General features: G+C 37.6%; 1 non-coding gene across 1 annotated transcript; it reads right to left on the minus strand.

The window, feature by feature from the left end:
• Window positions 1–1760: 1760 nt before the first annotated feature.
• Trnal-cag (transfer RNA leucine (anticodon CAG)) lies at window positions 1761–1843 on the minus strand. Its single transcript has one exon. It is a non-coding gene; the product is annotated as a tRNA-Leu (tRNA).
• Between the last annotated feature and the right edge of the window lie 14350 nt (window positions 1844–16193).

Raw genomic sequence — 16193 nt, forward strand, 5'->3', positions numbered from 1 at the left:
CTGAACAGCAGCCACAAATTTGGCAACCGTTTGTGGTTCAGGTGAAGATATTGGAGCTTGGGTGTTGGCATTTCTTTCTGCACGTGAGCTTTCCTCAGCGGTTTCTGGGCAGGGTTGTCCGTAGTGTGCCGTTTGTTCACAGAACTGGCACGTATTTGTTTGTCCTTGATATGTACAAAGAGTTCGCTGTGTAATGGTATCACTCCCTTCTGTTTTGTACTGTACCTTACGGAGGGAATGGGTTGGTCTACCCGCATTCTCACCACAAAGACACCATTTGAAATACCTGTAGTTTCTCCATGTGTCCTCCGTAATAGATTCCACTGCTCCTAAATTCGACATGAATTTTTAATTGCCACTTTGCAAGTAAGTGGAGATAAATCATGTAATTTAACTTCAATATCAATCAATAACGTGTTCAAGCTGTATGGAGGTGACTTCCGAAAACCGAAGCTGCATTTTCACCTTCAGCAGATGTTCCACATCACGAATACTTGGTCTTATGCGAAAAAACCTGAAGTCAATCGCCACTGTGTTAGGCCTAATAATCACGTTTTGTTGATGAGACTCAGTGATCTTGAAAAATCACCCAAGAATACAAATAACGGTATCCTTTGTTCTTCAAACAATGCACACAAGTAACTGTTTTTTTCATTCGCTTTGCACTGGCTCGGACAGAAGCAGGAGCACAGTGTGTATCGTGACCGCTGTCTTTGATGGTTGAAAATAGACTGAACATTTTTCTTATTTGTATTATAAATATTCAAAAATAGCTTTTTATCCAATTTTAGTGCTAATTTATAGCCAATATACTGCAGTAGCTTAATATCCTGTTACGTGTTGCTTGGTTCAGATCATTTTCAATACATCGTTCTCTAGAGTTCAAATTGGCATCATTCTCAAACTAGTTTAGAGTTCTACAAGGAAGCCTCCACGACCTGTAGCCGTTCTAGCTTTTAATAAATGATGCGTCTTTGTTGTTACCATAGAACGTTTTGTTCGTGCGGACGAGATGCCTATTTTCAAAATTATCGAATGTTGCATACGTTCGAAGAAAAGTGCATTTTTTTGGATTTTAGTGTTTACATTTCGATAATATTGCAAACTCTATTGAAAATTGATTAAACAAAAAATGCTTTTTCGAATATATTTTTTTTCGATTATAAAACGCTTTAGACTGAGATTTTATTTCAAGTCCTCGAATTATCTAGAAATGTTCTACGGTTTTAAAAATGCTCTATTGAAGATCAAAACTCTCTCCATGCTTCACGATGACTGTTGGAATTTTCTTTTGCTCTTAAATATTTGGTATATTTTGAAACATACTCCTGGATTTACGTTTACAAAAAATCGACCCCACCTTAGCCTGTCTGACTACGCCGCTGACCTAAAATTAAACAAGGAAAATTTACAACAAAATATTTTGTATTTATAATAAAATGATTTTGTCTAGAATATCTATCGATCTCTCAATTTTTCGAACTTTCCTCTGTTTTAGTCATTGTCGAAAGTAAGCAATGAAAATCGGCATGGTTGAGCTTTGAGCAGTAAAATATAAACTAATCCTAAAAATGTAAAAATCAGTACTTTCTTGAAGTCAAATATTTAGTTGCAATTTTTTTTAATGAATAATATACAGTACTTTCCAAAAAAAATCAGTATTGTCCACTACACAAATCAAATACAGAAGAATCTAAGTTTCGTAAAATATCAGAATCAAGATAATTCCAGCTGCTAGCCATACACAAAAAATAAACACCTGTCAGAAGTGGGATTCGAACCCACGCCTTCAGAGAAGACTACGACCTGAACGTAGCGCCTTAGACCGCTCGGCCATCCTGACTTGCGCTGCGACGCTGGCTTCTATTTCCAAGCACATATTATTAGATTATTTTCATTATTTTCCAACCCATTCTTTCAGCTCGCCGACAGAGTGTTTAGTAGCTTGAAGCTAAATATGTAATCCCCAACGCGCACGCTCATCTACTAATTGTAATAGGGGAACGGGTGGGCGTGTGAGTGTGCGCGTAAGTTTACTTATCACCTTCTTGCGACTAGCGCTGTCCCGCCCCGCCCGATAAGCAAAGCCAACAACTTCCCCGATGCCAACCGTGGCTATATCATTTAGTGTTAGCGCCTCAGCAGCGGAGAAATAACCAAATCGCACCGAGTACTAACCAGTCAAAGCCGATGAGGTACACACAGGCACGCACACATTCGCTCGCACGAATGATGAAACGATACACTCGCCCTGAATGTCGGATGACGGGCGGAGAAAGGGCAGAGGGAATCTTGAGATTTTTAATTCAGAACTCTAGTAGCACGAGCACCGCGCCGGTTTTGCGGATGGGGAGTGGGGGGAGGAATGAGACAGCGACAACAGCCCTATCATCGTGCCTGAATACGCGCGCAAAGTGAGTCAAGTGTGTTGCGTCTAAACTGATCGTCGGAGTTCCGCTGAGAATATCGCTGGAGATAAGCGTGCAATCTAAGCCAAGGTTTGATCTACTTCTGGAACCACTTGCGAGCTTTCCACTGCCTTCCACACCTGCCAGTGCCCGCACCCACCACCATTCGATGTAATCACGATTCGTCCTTCCCTCTTGTTTGTACCCCCCTCCCCCCCCCCCACACTTGCTGCTATTTTCACATACACGTTTGCGGGGAGTAAAGTTTCATAGATTCTAAGACGGTTCGCTTATCAGACTATTTCACTATCATTAGAAGGCCTACTTGAATAGTTTCCGCCTGCCGGTTTAGTTTCAGGTTATTTACCGTGGAATTTTTGAGAATGGTGATTGATTATTTTGTTTTGAATGAACCGGTGCCGTTGAGATTAGACAAAGCACGTTGTGTCTGGCGAGAACAATACCAGGAATTACCTGGTTAACTTGCACTAAATAGTTTCGAGGGAAATTACCCCCCCTTATCAGCCAGCGACCATCAGCCGTTCAATTGTTGATTGGTTGTGGGTGAGCGCGTCGTCGTTTCCTCAAGGAGTGCAGCCTGGCACAAAAGGCCGGAACTTATCTGACCTACTGCCGAGCGTGATTCCGTAAGACCTTACTTACTTACCGGGCGGGGATGGCATTCTGTTGCGTAAAGCAACCCCTCCCCCCGTTCAGAATCGGGCCGGGAGCTGATAATTTATTATCACTACAAGTGTTGTTTGGTTTAAGAAATTACGATCGTCGCCGACGCCGCCTGACGGGCGGGTGGGTCTGTCTTGAGCTGTTGACATTTCGTTTCGATTCACGCATATTTGGCGTCAGCCTTAACAACCGTCGTCTCTCGGTGGCTGCTTTACTGGTGTTGATTTCCGATGTGAAGAAGCCCTTGGTTGGAGGCTTATCTAGGCTATGTTTGTTTTTGCTTTTATTGAGTTTTATGGTGCGGGTTAGGAATTCCCCTACTTGGGTTTTGGACTTTGAGACGTATTTCAAGAAGTAGGTTTGTGTGGACAAGATTTGATAATAGTTGTTATAGTTATATATTTTAAGGGCTTAAGGTCCTTAATTTGTGAAGGCGTTTATCGAATAATGAGAGTGGTAATAATACACGTGTTATGCCAGAAGATTCTAGGTATCCATAAGAAAAAAATGGCAACCGATTATATCTGAACTTGAAACTGAAAATTATTTACTCACTGAGTACGTGTCTTTGCTAACTGAGCCATATCAATATGCAGTTACTTGGCCGTAAAAATATGAATTTGTGTAACTTACATGAACATGTTTTGGTGCGTAATTGTAAAGTAGAATACTGATTAGCTGAATGTGTTGCTATTAAAGTTGGATACAACCTTATTAATATTGCATTCTAACGGTTTTCTACAAGCGAGTATTATTCGGACGCGAATGATGAAAAAACCTAATAACATCAATTGATTCACTATTTTAAACATTTACACGCAAGAATCAAACTTAATCGTCTTCTCAATGCATTTTTTTAAATTTCAAAGCAATTTTGTAGTTATATCGAAATTTCAATTGAATTATACATGTAAATATACAGTACAACTAGATCGTATATAATGCACAAATACGCTATATACGGACAAAAATGGAGGCAATATATGTACATTGAGATGAAATTTGGTTTCAATATACGACGTAAACTGTACATAAATACGAGTGGGTCGGTATTTAGTCTGATTCAATGTGGCAAGAAACAGATACCTTTTATACACTCTTGCGACTCCAAACAGTACTATATACGATTATATTAGACTTTCGGAAAATATATATAAAAAAAATTAAATTAAAATATATATAAAAAAAATTAAATGAGACACATCTTTCGACCGCCTGTTTTTTTTAACGAGAATACTTTAAAACTTTTGCATCTTAAACCGGTTTCTAGCATATCCTTCCTACAGATGGGTTTGCACGGTCTCGAACCCTGATGCATCAGCTTACGTGCCTGCAACATACCCCATGCACAATTGGATAGGTGCGATTAGTTCGGGCCAAACTCATTGACTCTTGGGAAAACGCTTATTAAGCTACCACTCTGATATACGGCTAATTCGCTCATCATAACATACTTTTAATGATATCCGAAATGTGTTGTAATCAACTCGTACTATAACAACTTCATTCTACTGATGAAAATGTACATATATGTCCATAAGTACATTAAATTATTCAATTAATATCAAATTTGTATGAATTCTTCGAGGTCTTTCGATCATTTGCTCTATTATAGTAAAGAAGCTATACGTCTTCGCTAAAACATTGAAGAGAATGTTACATTATATTTAAAACAATTTATTTCATGCGAAATCGCACCTAATTATTCCTTTTTTGTTTTTTTTTTAATGAGTAATAAACCAATAAAATGGTTTGCAAAATTTATCGAATCATAGAAATCATATTAATCATATTAACTTTTTAAATAATTACTTTGGGATACACTTTAGCATCAACATGTTTCGAGTTCTTATATTTTTTGTTCAGTTAACATTAGCACCTGCTCCAGTCTTGAAATTAACAAGCTATTTATAAACAATATATAGAAAAACTCAATTTTTATCTAAAAATTTTGACCTTATTTTCAAAGTTCTAGGTTCCTATTTTTGATACGATGCAACCATGCTGCTATGGGAACGAATTGAAGGCAATATTAACATATAACTGAGACCCCCTTTTCACAAAGTATCAATTTTGTAAGGCTTAACAGAACTAATATTTTATTTTGAGGATTGAATTGAAGTCGGTACCAAGCCAGCATTTCATAGAAAATTGCTTTACGATTCTTGGCGTAAAATACTTGGATTAATTTAGTTATTACCGACACACATTTGTGTAGTCGTAATTGTAGCATATTGCTGCACTAATAACCATTCTTTTTATACATTATACGACTTAGTTTGCACTCATATACGAGAATCGTAAAAGAGTCATCACAACGCACTGGTTAAGATAAATTTTGTATAATGCGTATAAATACGGTGTACCATTATACGATTCCGATAAAAATGGCATGCCTGTACGATTTTTGTTGGTCATCTATATACGACACCTGGTTAACTGGGGCGAAATTCAACGGATGTGCGACGTCAGGCACAATGGACGACAAGCATAATTTACAAATAATAAAAGTAATCGTATAGCTTTTTACATCAAGTAACAATGCGATGTGATGTCAGAGACATAATCGTAATGAAGTAGAGCACCCTTAAGTTTTTTTTCTTTCAAACTTGTGCTATAAATTGACAATGAAATGTCCAAAAGGGGGGATTTGTGGGAAAAACGGACACCTCACAACTTTCCCTAGAAATCAATTTTTTATTTTTTTAATGATGACACTTTATTATTAGTATGATTATGTAGAGCATTTGAAGACAAATTGGATTTACGTTAGTTCGCCGCATATCATAAAAATAAACAAAACATACGACAGCAGCTTTCATACTCGTCTGGATGTAATTTTTTTGTAGATTTTAAGGTTTTAACATTCGGTTAAGCTTCTCAAATCACCACTATTTCAGTGCCTATTATTATCGGCTTTTTCTATGATCCACTGGGTTCCTTTGAAGACGAGTTTGAAACATTTTATATTTTTAATAGCTTTTTAAAAAAAAATGTGCGCTGTTGGGGTAAAACCGACACCCTTTGGTTAGGGTAAAACCGACACGCTGTTAAGATTGTTGTGTTTACATGCGGTTCATTACAAAAGACTGGGGATCTTTGTGACACTTCAATTACACTATTAGCACACTATAGTAATAGCAGAAATACACAGAAATATTTTTATTGTGTTTATTTCTTAGAAGTCTCCTTCAAAATCAAGAATTTGAATTTTCGCTTATCAGATTCTATCAAAACTTTTACTATTTCTGCAAAAAGCTCACCAAACCGAAGTTCTAGTGTTCTCTTGGTTTGTCATAGATGTACTTTATCACAATGAGACAATGATCTTTTGTTTATCCCGGTAGATCGTTGATGATCATAGGTCAAAAAATCAATTCTGGAAAAGGTAGTTTTACTAAGAAGTCTATATGTGCGTCACTTATAAGTGAATGAATCCGATTAGCAGAATGTAGAACACTTGCAAATCTTCTCTTACGAAATAAAATGACACTGAAGGTTGCAATGATGTGCGTAAGGATTATTTGGAAATACCCTTCAAGAATTAATCCTATAGCATAAAATACTCTTGTTTATAGCACTACACTTTCGAACTCTCTTCTCCTTACTACATAACGAAACTATGAAAAGCACATATTTTTTTCTCACATACTCACACTTTATTACTCAGGCATACATTACATTTAAAAAAAATACAAACATTTTAATAAAGTGGAGAGAAAATAAATTAAAGGGGGTGTCGACTTTTTGTAGGCACTTTGTTTTCCAAGTTTTGCAACCAATATTTTTTAATGAAATCCATTTTTTGAAGCGCTAACCAAATTTAACCTTGTTAAGAATTTTTTTGAAGAATAATTCTTTGTAGAAATTATAATTTTATTGGTTTTGTGGCAACCCAGAAAAAGTGTTAAGCTTAAGGTTTCGGTTTTAACCAACCCTTAGTCGCTTGATTTTTTTTAATTTGAAAAAATATCATCGCGTTCTATGTTCTGGAATATGCAAACAATTTAAAACTATGAACAGTTTCTCCAGGACGATATTTGCAAGGACAGTCCCTACTGTAATAGTAGAGTAGAATGGGGTCAAATAGGCATGGGGGTACAATAGGTATAGGGCATTATCTTTGCTATGTTATTGCAGAGGTTGCTCATGTTGCGTTAATTAGATACACGGTAGATAACACCGTTAACGACTGTCATTTCGGCTGCTACCGTGGATCAGCTGTCGTATTCAACGCATTGTCTTTCGTCTTCAGTACAGTACATTTTATCAATGTAAAAAAATGTCAAATGTGTTTTTTCTTACATAAAAATTAATGCTGAACACGAGTATTTGTTAGTTTTCCGATATTTTTGTTTTTGCGAAAATACGAACATCAACATGAGACATACGCTTAGGGGCACGATAGGTCAGCCGTTTGAGGACACTATAGGTCACTACTACAATGTAAATTTGAATTATTTTGACAGGAAAATTGTGCGTAATTTCATGCGAAAATCGCCAAAGAGGACATAAAGAACGCAATTGAATATGTTCAAGATGGCGCAAGTATTCGAGCGGTCTCTAAACAATTCAAGGTTCCGTTCGAAGTATTAAAAGCTCGTGTGAAAGGAAAGTGTTTGCCATCAATGAACGCGTGTCAGATATATCACGTGAATTAAAATTATAATAATTTAAAGTGGTGTTGAAGTAGATAATCGGAAAAAAACATGCTCCGAAGCGCAATCACGATCGTCACACAGCTAAGCAACCACGTGAGCCGAAATGCACAACTTCTATTCCACACTCTGGCGACGACAAGGATACCGAAGAAGTCATTTGCAAGTACAAAACCAGACACAGCTGCTAAACATTTCCTTCCGCGGTTTCCTAATTTCGCACATCATTTGCCACTTCCTCATTTTCTTACCTGAATGACGTCAATGAATTGCATTTATTATTTGTGTTATTAATTTTTAAATAATCTTTTTAAATACTCTTCAAATTAAAGTTAAACCGCTGATTTTCTAATTTCTAAGTATGAACATTGTTTCATTTAACCTAATATTAAATATTAAGCCGTGCATGCCAAAAATGTGCAATAATACTACCGCACGAGCTCGCTAAAAACTGACGTACTTGACCCCACTCTACTCTACGATTAGTAACAACAAAAAATCGACACAAGGTTTTTAATTTTTTCACTATTATCAAATGTTTGGTGGTAGAATACCCTAATCTATTTGTAATTTATGTGCTAAAAATGAAATTATTTCTCTATAGTTAAAAACAATTATCTCCGTAAGGTTCATGCACACTTGATTTTTTGAATTTTCGCGATTCGTATTCTCGTTCTGAAATCTTGGAAATTTGCATCGACAATTATTTAGGAATTAGGGGTCGGTCTACGTTCTAAAAAAGGAAAAAACAATCAACAGTCCACATGGATAATTGTCAAACGATGGACGGCTCCGAAGCAGACCAACTGCTTGACATGCGTAGACTCAGCTTGCGTTAATTTCTCAACGTACAGCCGATAAATCGCACATGACTAAAATAAACTGAACTTTTGTTTAAGATCAATCTCATTTTTCTTAAGATAAGGATAACGCTCCTTAGATTAGTTCTTACATACATGCATGGTGACATTGGTGAAGAAGAAAATATACGCATCAAAGGACAACTCATGAAAGAAAGAATGATGCATTTCAATATTAATTTAACGAATATACGAATATTGCTGCTTCTATATTGCTTTTCTCCCATAAAAGAAAGAACTACGGAAGTACATATTATACGAGGGAGAGTTTTTTCGTGTATTATGCGAGTTACCGAAACAAAAAAGGTATCGTCATAAACGTAACATCCGCAGCCTAATTCTAATGCTGTCCATAACACTGCAAGTTTCCATAGGTTTCAAAACTTAATGTTTGTTCATTATTTTGCTATATTTTTCAATATTTGGATACAATTGTATTGGTAATGCATTTAGTATACTTGAAATGTGCTTGAACCGAAACTGTTCACTTAAATGAATAAAGTAACCAGCTTATCCATGCAAAACCCCGTTTAAATCCACCTAGTGCACAGAATTTTAAAATGCCGTTTTCGTGCTCAAAATTCATAGCATCTAAACCGTTAACTTCAGGAGTATAGTTTGTTCCGAGAAGTTCTTGCATTTATGATTGCGCATATACAGGAAGATATTGTTCAGTGATTAATTCACCTATAACTGATATACGAAATTTATTTTCCGAACTGATTAAGATAGAAACTTTGTGTCTTCGGCAAAGTTATAGAAAGTATTACTACAAAAAAGTTGATGAAAACACTATATATCTAACTTCGAATAATGAAACATGTTATATGAAAGACCCCTTAAAAGAAGTTTTTTAATGATAACGTTTTAATCATTCTGCTACGTTCTTAAAATCTTCCACAAAGTTGTTTGCGATGTCGAATCACATATTTTTCCGAAATAAAGTAGCTTCCTATCTGTTGTATTTAAAAAAATATTCCAAAATTTGCAATATTTTTAGGGTAACTTCCACCTTAAATAACCCGTTAAGAAACAAAAAAGAGCAAACAACATCATAAGATGCTAAAAGTACTACCTTTTTACTTTCATATAGTGGCTGACTTGTTTGTCGACTCGATTCTCCACGAGTGTTATGTTCAAAACAAAATGCCATCGCAGGTGTATAAAATGAAACATTCGAGAGCTCTGCGACAAGCAGCTTCATCTCCTCATGGTAAAGTTCATAGAACACAAACGTTAAAGTTTATTGCTTCTATCTTGTAGCAAAACATTAGACTTTATTGTAAACTATTGTAAAATTTGTGTACTGTCATGCTGTTATTGGTTTTGTTATTGTTTATTTCTATTTGGGTTGGCTTCGCAACTCTTTGAAACAAACTGAAACAGCTCTAACAAAACTCAATCTCCTCGCCCACCGAAATCTCCAACTGTCATACTCACTTCAATAATCGCAAATCCAGTAGTCAGATGCTTTAGTACTAAAAATGCATTTCGTATATTCGAAATGTGAAACGTGTGTGTGAGTGTCAAGAGGCTCTTTACCCTACGCATCTACAAACTTCCAAAAAACATGAGAATTTCACCCGTATAAACCTAGCGCGCACACAAGCAGTACAATCAATTATTTTATCTTGACGCAACTCACAGCATCACGCAACTCACATACGTCGAACTATGCAGTGTTAAACTCAATTCCAACCCATTCTTCCGACCCGTATTGTAAACCGTTCGTGTACATGCAAAGTTTCAAACCACCAAATCGCACAGCGTGATGAAGAGCGCACGATAAGCTTTGCACACTGCAAGGAAACGGGTGCAGTTTTCAGCACTGTTTCACTGTGCGCGAGTTAATGCCACTACTGCCGAAAATACACAGCGTCTACTATGTATTCTCAGCGGTAGTGACATTAATTCGCACACAATTAAACCGTGTAAAACTTGCACCCGTTCCTTACTGTGTGCAAAGCTTATCGAGCGATCTTCTTCACGCTGTGCGCCTTGAAACTTTACATGTACACGAACAATTATATCGTCCGGGCGATGTAGCCATGATGTTGCTCGTTTGGCACTGGAGCGATGAATGATTGAAACGGACACGCGGCACCTCAATTTGTAAACTACCCATATTTGATTGAATCATTTAGGTGCGAATGTGTGCAAATGCCAAAACCTTGTCGAAAATCTATCCGTTTGTTGTACCCTCTGGACATTACAGTCAACATGTTGCTCGTTTAACATGTGGGCGACGAGGCGATTGAAAGCAGGACCTGTAAAAATAACCTTTCCGTATTTGATGAAATGCTTGGATCATTCCTTTTTAATGCCTGAGCCTTAAATAATCTTACAAATTACAAATTTTCCTCGCCGTTTTCGAAAGATTTTCTGAAAATCCGTTTTTGCTTTATAGTAGCCATACATTTTTCTAAATTGAATATTTCCGTTCAAATATATAGCGATTTCGTGCAGTACAACGGAAGTTATTCGTATTCATAGCCTGGGAAAATATCTCAGCAAAAATTTTTGAAACGGAACCCCAGTATTAAAACGTTAGCAGTATTGTACTTCAAAAAGTTGTTCGATACAGAGAATGCTAGTATACTCATTCAATTCCCACAATTCCCATAATACCACAATTGAATAACATTTTCTCACAATTTCATTGCAAAATACTGAATATTGAGCGAGTGACTGTGAATCACCCGAGGTACCTCCTCGAAAACTTGTTTTTCGGTATAAATCATAACTCAAAAAACTGAACCAAACGTTATGAAATTTTGCATAGTAGCTCTTCGCATCCTATCTCAAGTAACTATAGAAGATTTTATTTTTTGCTCAATTTTTAGCACTTTGAAACCAAAAGCCCGATTTTTGTTTAAAAAACGATTTACATGTCACCGTAAAAGTACCTAATAATAATAAATATTTTGTGAAAAGCACCTGTAGATACCTGAGCAATACTGTGAAGAAGAACTTTGCAAAACATCAGAATGATTGATCCAGGCGATTTTGAGTTGTGGGTTTTTCGAGGTGCCTCCTAAAGATTCACTGTCACGTATGCAATTTTAAACATTTTGCCATCAAAATTTTGAAAAACTTTGTTCTAATGTGGAATTATTGTATGGGAATTGACTGCATAGACTAACACTCTCTGCATCGTTAAAAAAAAGTTTTTGGGGACGATATTTTTTCACCCAAAAAAAAACCCGTAACACTGCACAGTATCTACCAAGCGAATGGGATTGGTCTTAACTCATTTCACGACAATAGACACCAGCACCGCCTATGTAACAAACTACGTATTCTCCAAGTTGACGTTTCAATAAGGCATTAACATTGTTCAACAGCTTAATGCCAATGTTTGTGGACACGGCTCGTAGGTAATGGGAGTCATTGTGTGTCGATTTAGCGGTCGACTTCGTCATCGTGTACAGACCAATTAATTAAAGAAATGTAGAAGTAGAAACCTATTAGTTTTAGTACAATGTACAATTGTTATGTGCTAGTCGTATGACTATCTGTGTACGTGTTCGTCTGAGTATTTGTGATAGCTGGATCAGGGAATGGATGCGGAACTGGCGCATATGATAAAATAGTGGGTAAATCTGGTTTTCAATTTGTGCATGCAATTCTACTCATTCGGAAAGATCACATTGGATAAATTAAGGTACAATTAATTTACCAACGCAAGTGAATCATCCATCCCCGGTCAGCATAGCATGATGAAGTCCTAACAGAATCCAATTGTCGTTAATGGTAATTAAACATGCTTGCTTTTAGACGAGTTAAAGTAGTTTGATTGCATGTTACATGCGTTCTTCTCTTGTACTCCATTAGTCTGTTTTGGTTGTACGTCTATTAGTTTGATTTTCCACTACTGATGTATACCAAAAATAATATTAATTAGAATGTACACAGTTCTAATTAATCTCGACATATTTTTTACGGCGTATTATGATTCATTTTATTACTATATACTGAATTAGATTCATATTAACACTCGCTAACACAATTACTTGCATATTCTCTCATATACCCTCACAATCTCTCCCATTTCAAACGTACAAACACTCGCGGCCTTCGCTATAACACAAACCGGGTCACCAACGCGAACATGCAATAACAATCATCTACACAAACTTACGCCCGCGAAGTTACCAACATTATAACACCCCAGTAGGTATACGAACGTTGTAGCACCTATAAATTTAAAACACGGGCTCATTAATCATTAACCAACCGCTCGCGCGTTCATGAATCGGTCACGTTCGGAAATCTCTACCCTCGGCTATAGCAGCCTAGACTCATGCCTTTAGTTGAAGCAATCAAAAAATGACGCTCACATCCACTACACAACACGTTCCATGGCGACATGACCGGTGACTCTAGGGATATGAGGAAACTAACTCACTGCTAGCATCTCTACCTTACACTAAAAATGAAGCATCAAATTCGCGGTCCGCGCACGAAGTTATATACACGTTAGCGCAAGAAACCATCACGTTAGCATACAATCGCTCGAGCCCTTCGCGATTACACTATTACGCAATTGGTGAACACTGAAGTAACAAGAAAAAAATGACCCCTATCGGGCCGCCACTGAGTCGATTCCTAGTCCCACCAGGAGTACTTGCTCCAAATTTGAAGCAAATCGAACAAGTCTAGCTACCGGACTATTCAGCTAAATCTAATCATTATTTCACAAAAATCTATAGTTCGAGGAATCGAGTACTGATACACAACCATGCACAGCTCGGCCCCATGCAAAACTTAGACATCACTTCGTTAATCGTTTAATGATTTCTTTTAGCAAAGCCGGATTGATTAGCAGTCTTCGACAAAGTTGTAGACAATTAAATTATCTTTCTTATTTTCACTTACAGTGATAATACGATGCATACAATGCCACCTAGCGGCGAAAGTGCGAGCTTGTGGGTGTTCTCCATGTCAAATAATTGTTAAAAAATCCCATACAAACTTCAGTCACGTTGATCCGGTAGCTAGACTTGTCTGATTTGCTTCAAATTTGGTAGAAGAACTCCTGGTGGGACTAGAAATCGACTCAGGGTTGAGCCGATCGAGTTTTCAAAAATTCACTCTTTTTCTGGGCAGTCTAATTAACACCCACGCCAACTCAGACAGATATGCACCCCTTTGCCTCGAACGCTAAAACTCACACCTTCCACGCACTCACCACCACAGTAGGACTCACAATTAGACTTACATACATACAAAGTCATAGGCAATAATTACATTTATTCATCTGTCAACCGGGGGAAGTGCATGTCAAACGCAAAACTTATCATTTCAATAATGGCCTAGAAACTGCGTTGCCTGTGTTCAAGTCACCTAACGGACGAAGCTATAGGTCAAGGATGTATGGAACTCGCTAGCCACCACTCCCTCAGCCCTAGCTACCCATAAAGGGATAAAAAAGAATAATCCCAGAGTATTTAACCTGATCTATGACAATAAATCAACGTCAAAGTCAAAGAACTGAAACGAACGAGATCCAGTCGTAATCCTCCACAGCATAGTTCTTGCGTGAAAAGCACCATCGATGTTTTATTTGGATTAACTTATAGTCCAGCATAAAGACACCATTGCTCAACAACACATAAGGCTTGCTGCTTCAAATCAAAAAGGTTGTTAATGCAAACACCGCTGAAACTCATGGCATTTTTCATTGAAAAACCCCGAGACAATGGATTGAACTGGGGTTGCATTTTCCAACAGAAGAGCAGGCCACTAGACATGTTTCATTCCCACTTCTGCTAGAAAGTGCAAAATCAGTGCAATCCACTACCCCGGTGTTTTTCAATGAAAAACGACATCAAGTTCATTAAGTTTCCTCAACAAGCCATCCGCTACAAGGTTCCATAGCAGTGGTGACAGCGCACCACCTTGAGGACATCCGCAAGTGCTAAGTTTCCTTCTCTTTATTTGATGAGTACAGATGACGGTTGCTAAGCATTGCGTGTATCCAGTTCGTGATATATGAAGGTTCTACATAACCTCGTGCTGCTTCCAAAATGGATTCGAAAGCCACGTTGTCAAAAGCATCTTCTGTATCCAGAAAAGCTCTTAAGCTTGATTGCTTCTGCGAAAAATATCTTTTTTCATGTTACAGACAACGTTGTGTAACAGGGTGGTAGTAAAATTCCGCTGCTGATATGCATGTTGCGCCCAAGCTAACTTCCTGAATGTAGTGGTCGATTCGCCACCACACTAATTGAATGTATCCTGATGCAAGGCTACAGGCACGAAATTCTTTCAAAATATGCTTCAAGTGTTGATATCTTCTTCAAAGCGGAAGGATTCCGTCTTCTCGCGGAGACTAACACGGAGCAAGACTTTCAATCACCCATTTGATCGATTCGGATGTCATAATTCTACGATCAAATGCCCAAGAAGCAGAACTATCTGAACATAACTCCGAGGTAGTCGTCGACGATGGTTTTGTGCAGTCTGAAAAGTGTGTATCAAAAACACAGCTGAGTACTATAATTTCGGCAGATGAGCATTTAGCAGTTCTAATCGAACTGACATGAAAGTATTTCGATTTTGGAAGTAACTTATTTAATCTTCTGGCCTCGTTGAGACTTAAGACATTTGTGCATAGGTTTTTCCAACGACATCGATCAGAAAATCGAAGGGCATTTCTGTATGCTATTCGAGCCAATTTCAGTGCCCCCGACCCGTCCCTGTGTCTGCGATTTCAAGCTCTTCTACATACTTTTTGAGTCGAACAAGTCCGATATTCCACTAAGGGGTTCCCCTAAATGCAAGCATAACTCGAACCGGACCTGCTTCTTGGTATGCTGCTACTATGAGTCAGTCAGGCGACTTCATCCAGGTCACCTGGAGACCGATCGTTGAAATACTCATGAATCCTATCCGCCAAGCCCAGTTCGTCGATTTGGTCGATCTTTTTAAATGTCGGGTACATGTCCAAAATGATCGTAATTAGCTGGAAATTTTATTTTGTTATATCTCTTTCTAAGGAGAAAATCGGTTAAAACCATTTGTACTGTAGAGGGTTACTTTCATAAGTTTAGTCAAGCCTTCCGATTTCATCTCATCAGCACCTGGTATCCATCTTGACCGCCATATAGACGCTAAATTCAAAAATGGCAACAGGACTTGTGTTGACTACTGATAACGGTTGGCGTCCCGTAAGAGCAGAAGTTATAACACCGCATCATCCAACGAAGTCACAACGACTTTTTCACACAAGATTGTATACAATAAACCTTTCGTTTCGAGATGCGCAATGTCAGTCCTATTACTGATGAGACTAAACAGAAATACAATCGTGGTTCAGCTTAGCAAGTCAAGGCAAACGCACATCGTTATTTCCCTCCCTAAAACGAAATTGTTCAGAAAATGATTTTTTCGTTTACATAACTCCAACCTTAATACAGTAAAAAAATGTAATTCACGAACTGCTTGCCGCTTCCTGTTTGATACTATAAGAATAGGCTAGGGTTACTCTTTCATTGCGCTGCGATATAAATTTATACTTTTTACTACTTATAAAAACTTATATTTAGATGTGAAACTGTTGTTTCATAAAATTTAACGTT

Source organism: Topomyia yanbarensis, unplaced genomic scaffold (genome assembly GCF_030247195.1).
Source record: "Topomyia yanbarensis strain Yona2022 unplaced genomic scaffold, ASM3024719v1 HiC_scaffold_78, whole genome shotgun sequence".
In the NCBI taxonomy this organism is placed as follows: Eukaryota; Metazoa; Arthropoda; class Insecta; order Diptera; family Culicidae; genus Topomyia; species Topomyia yanbarensis.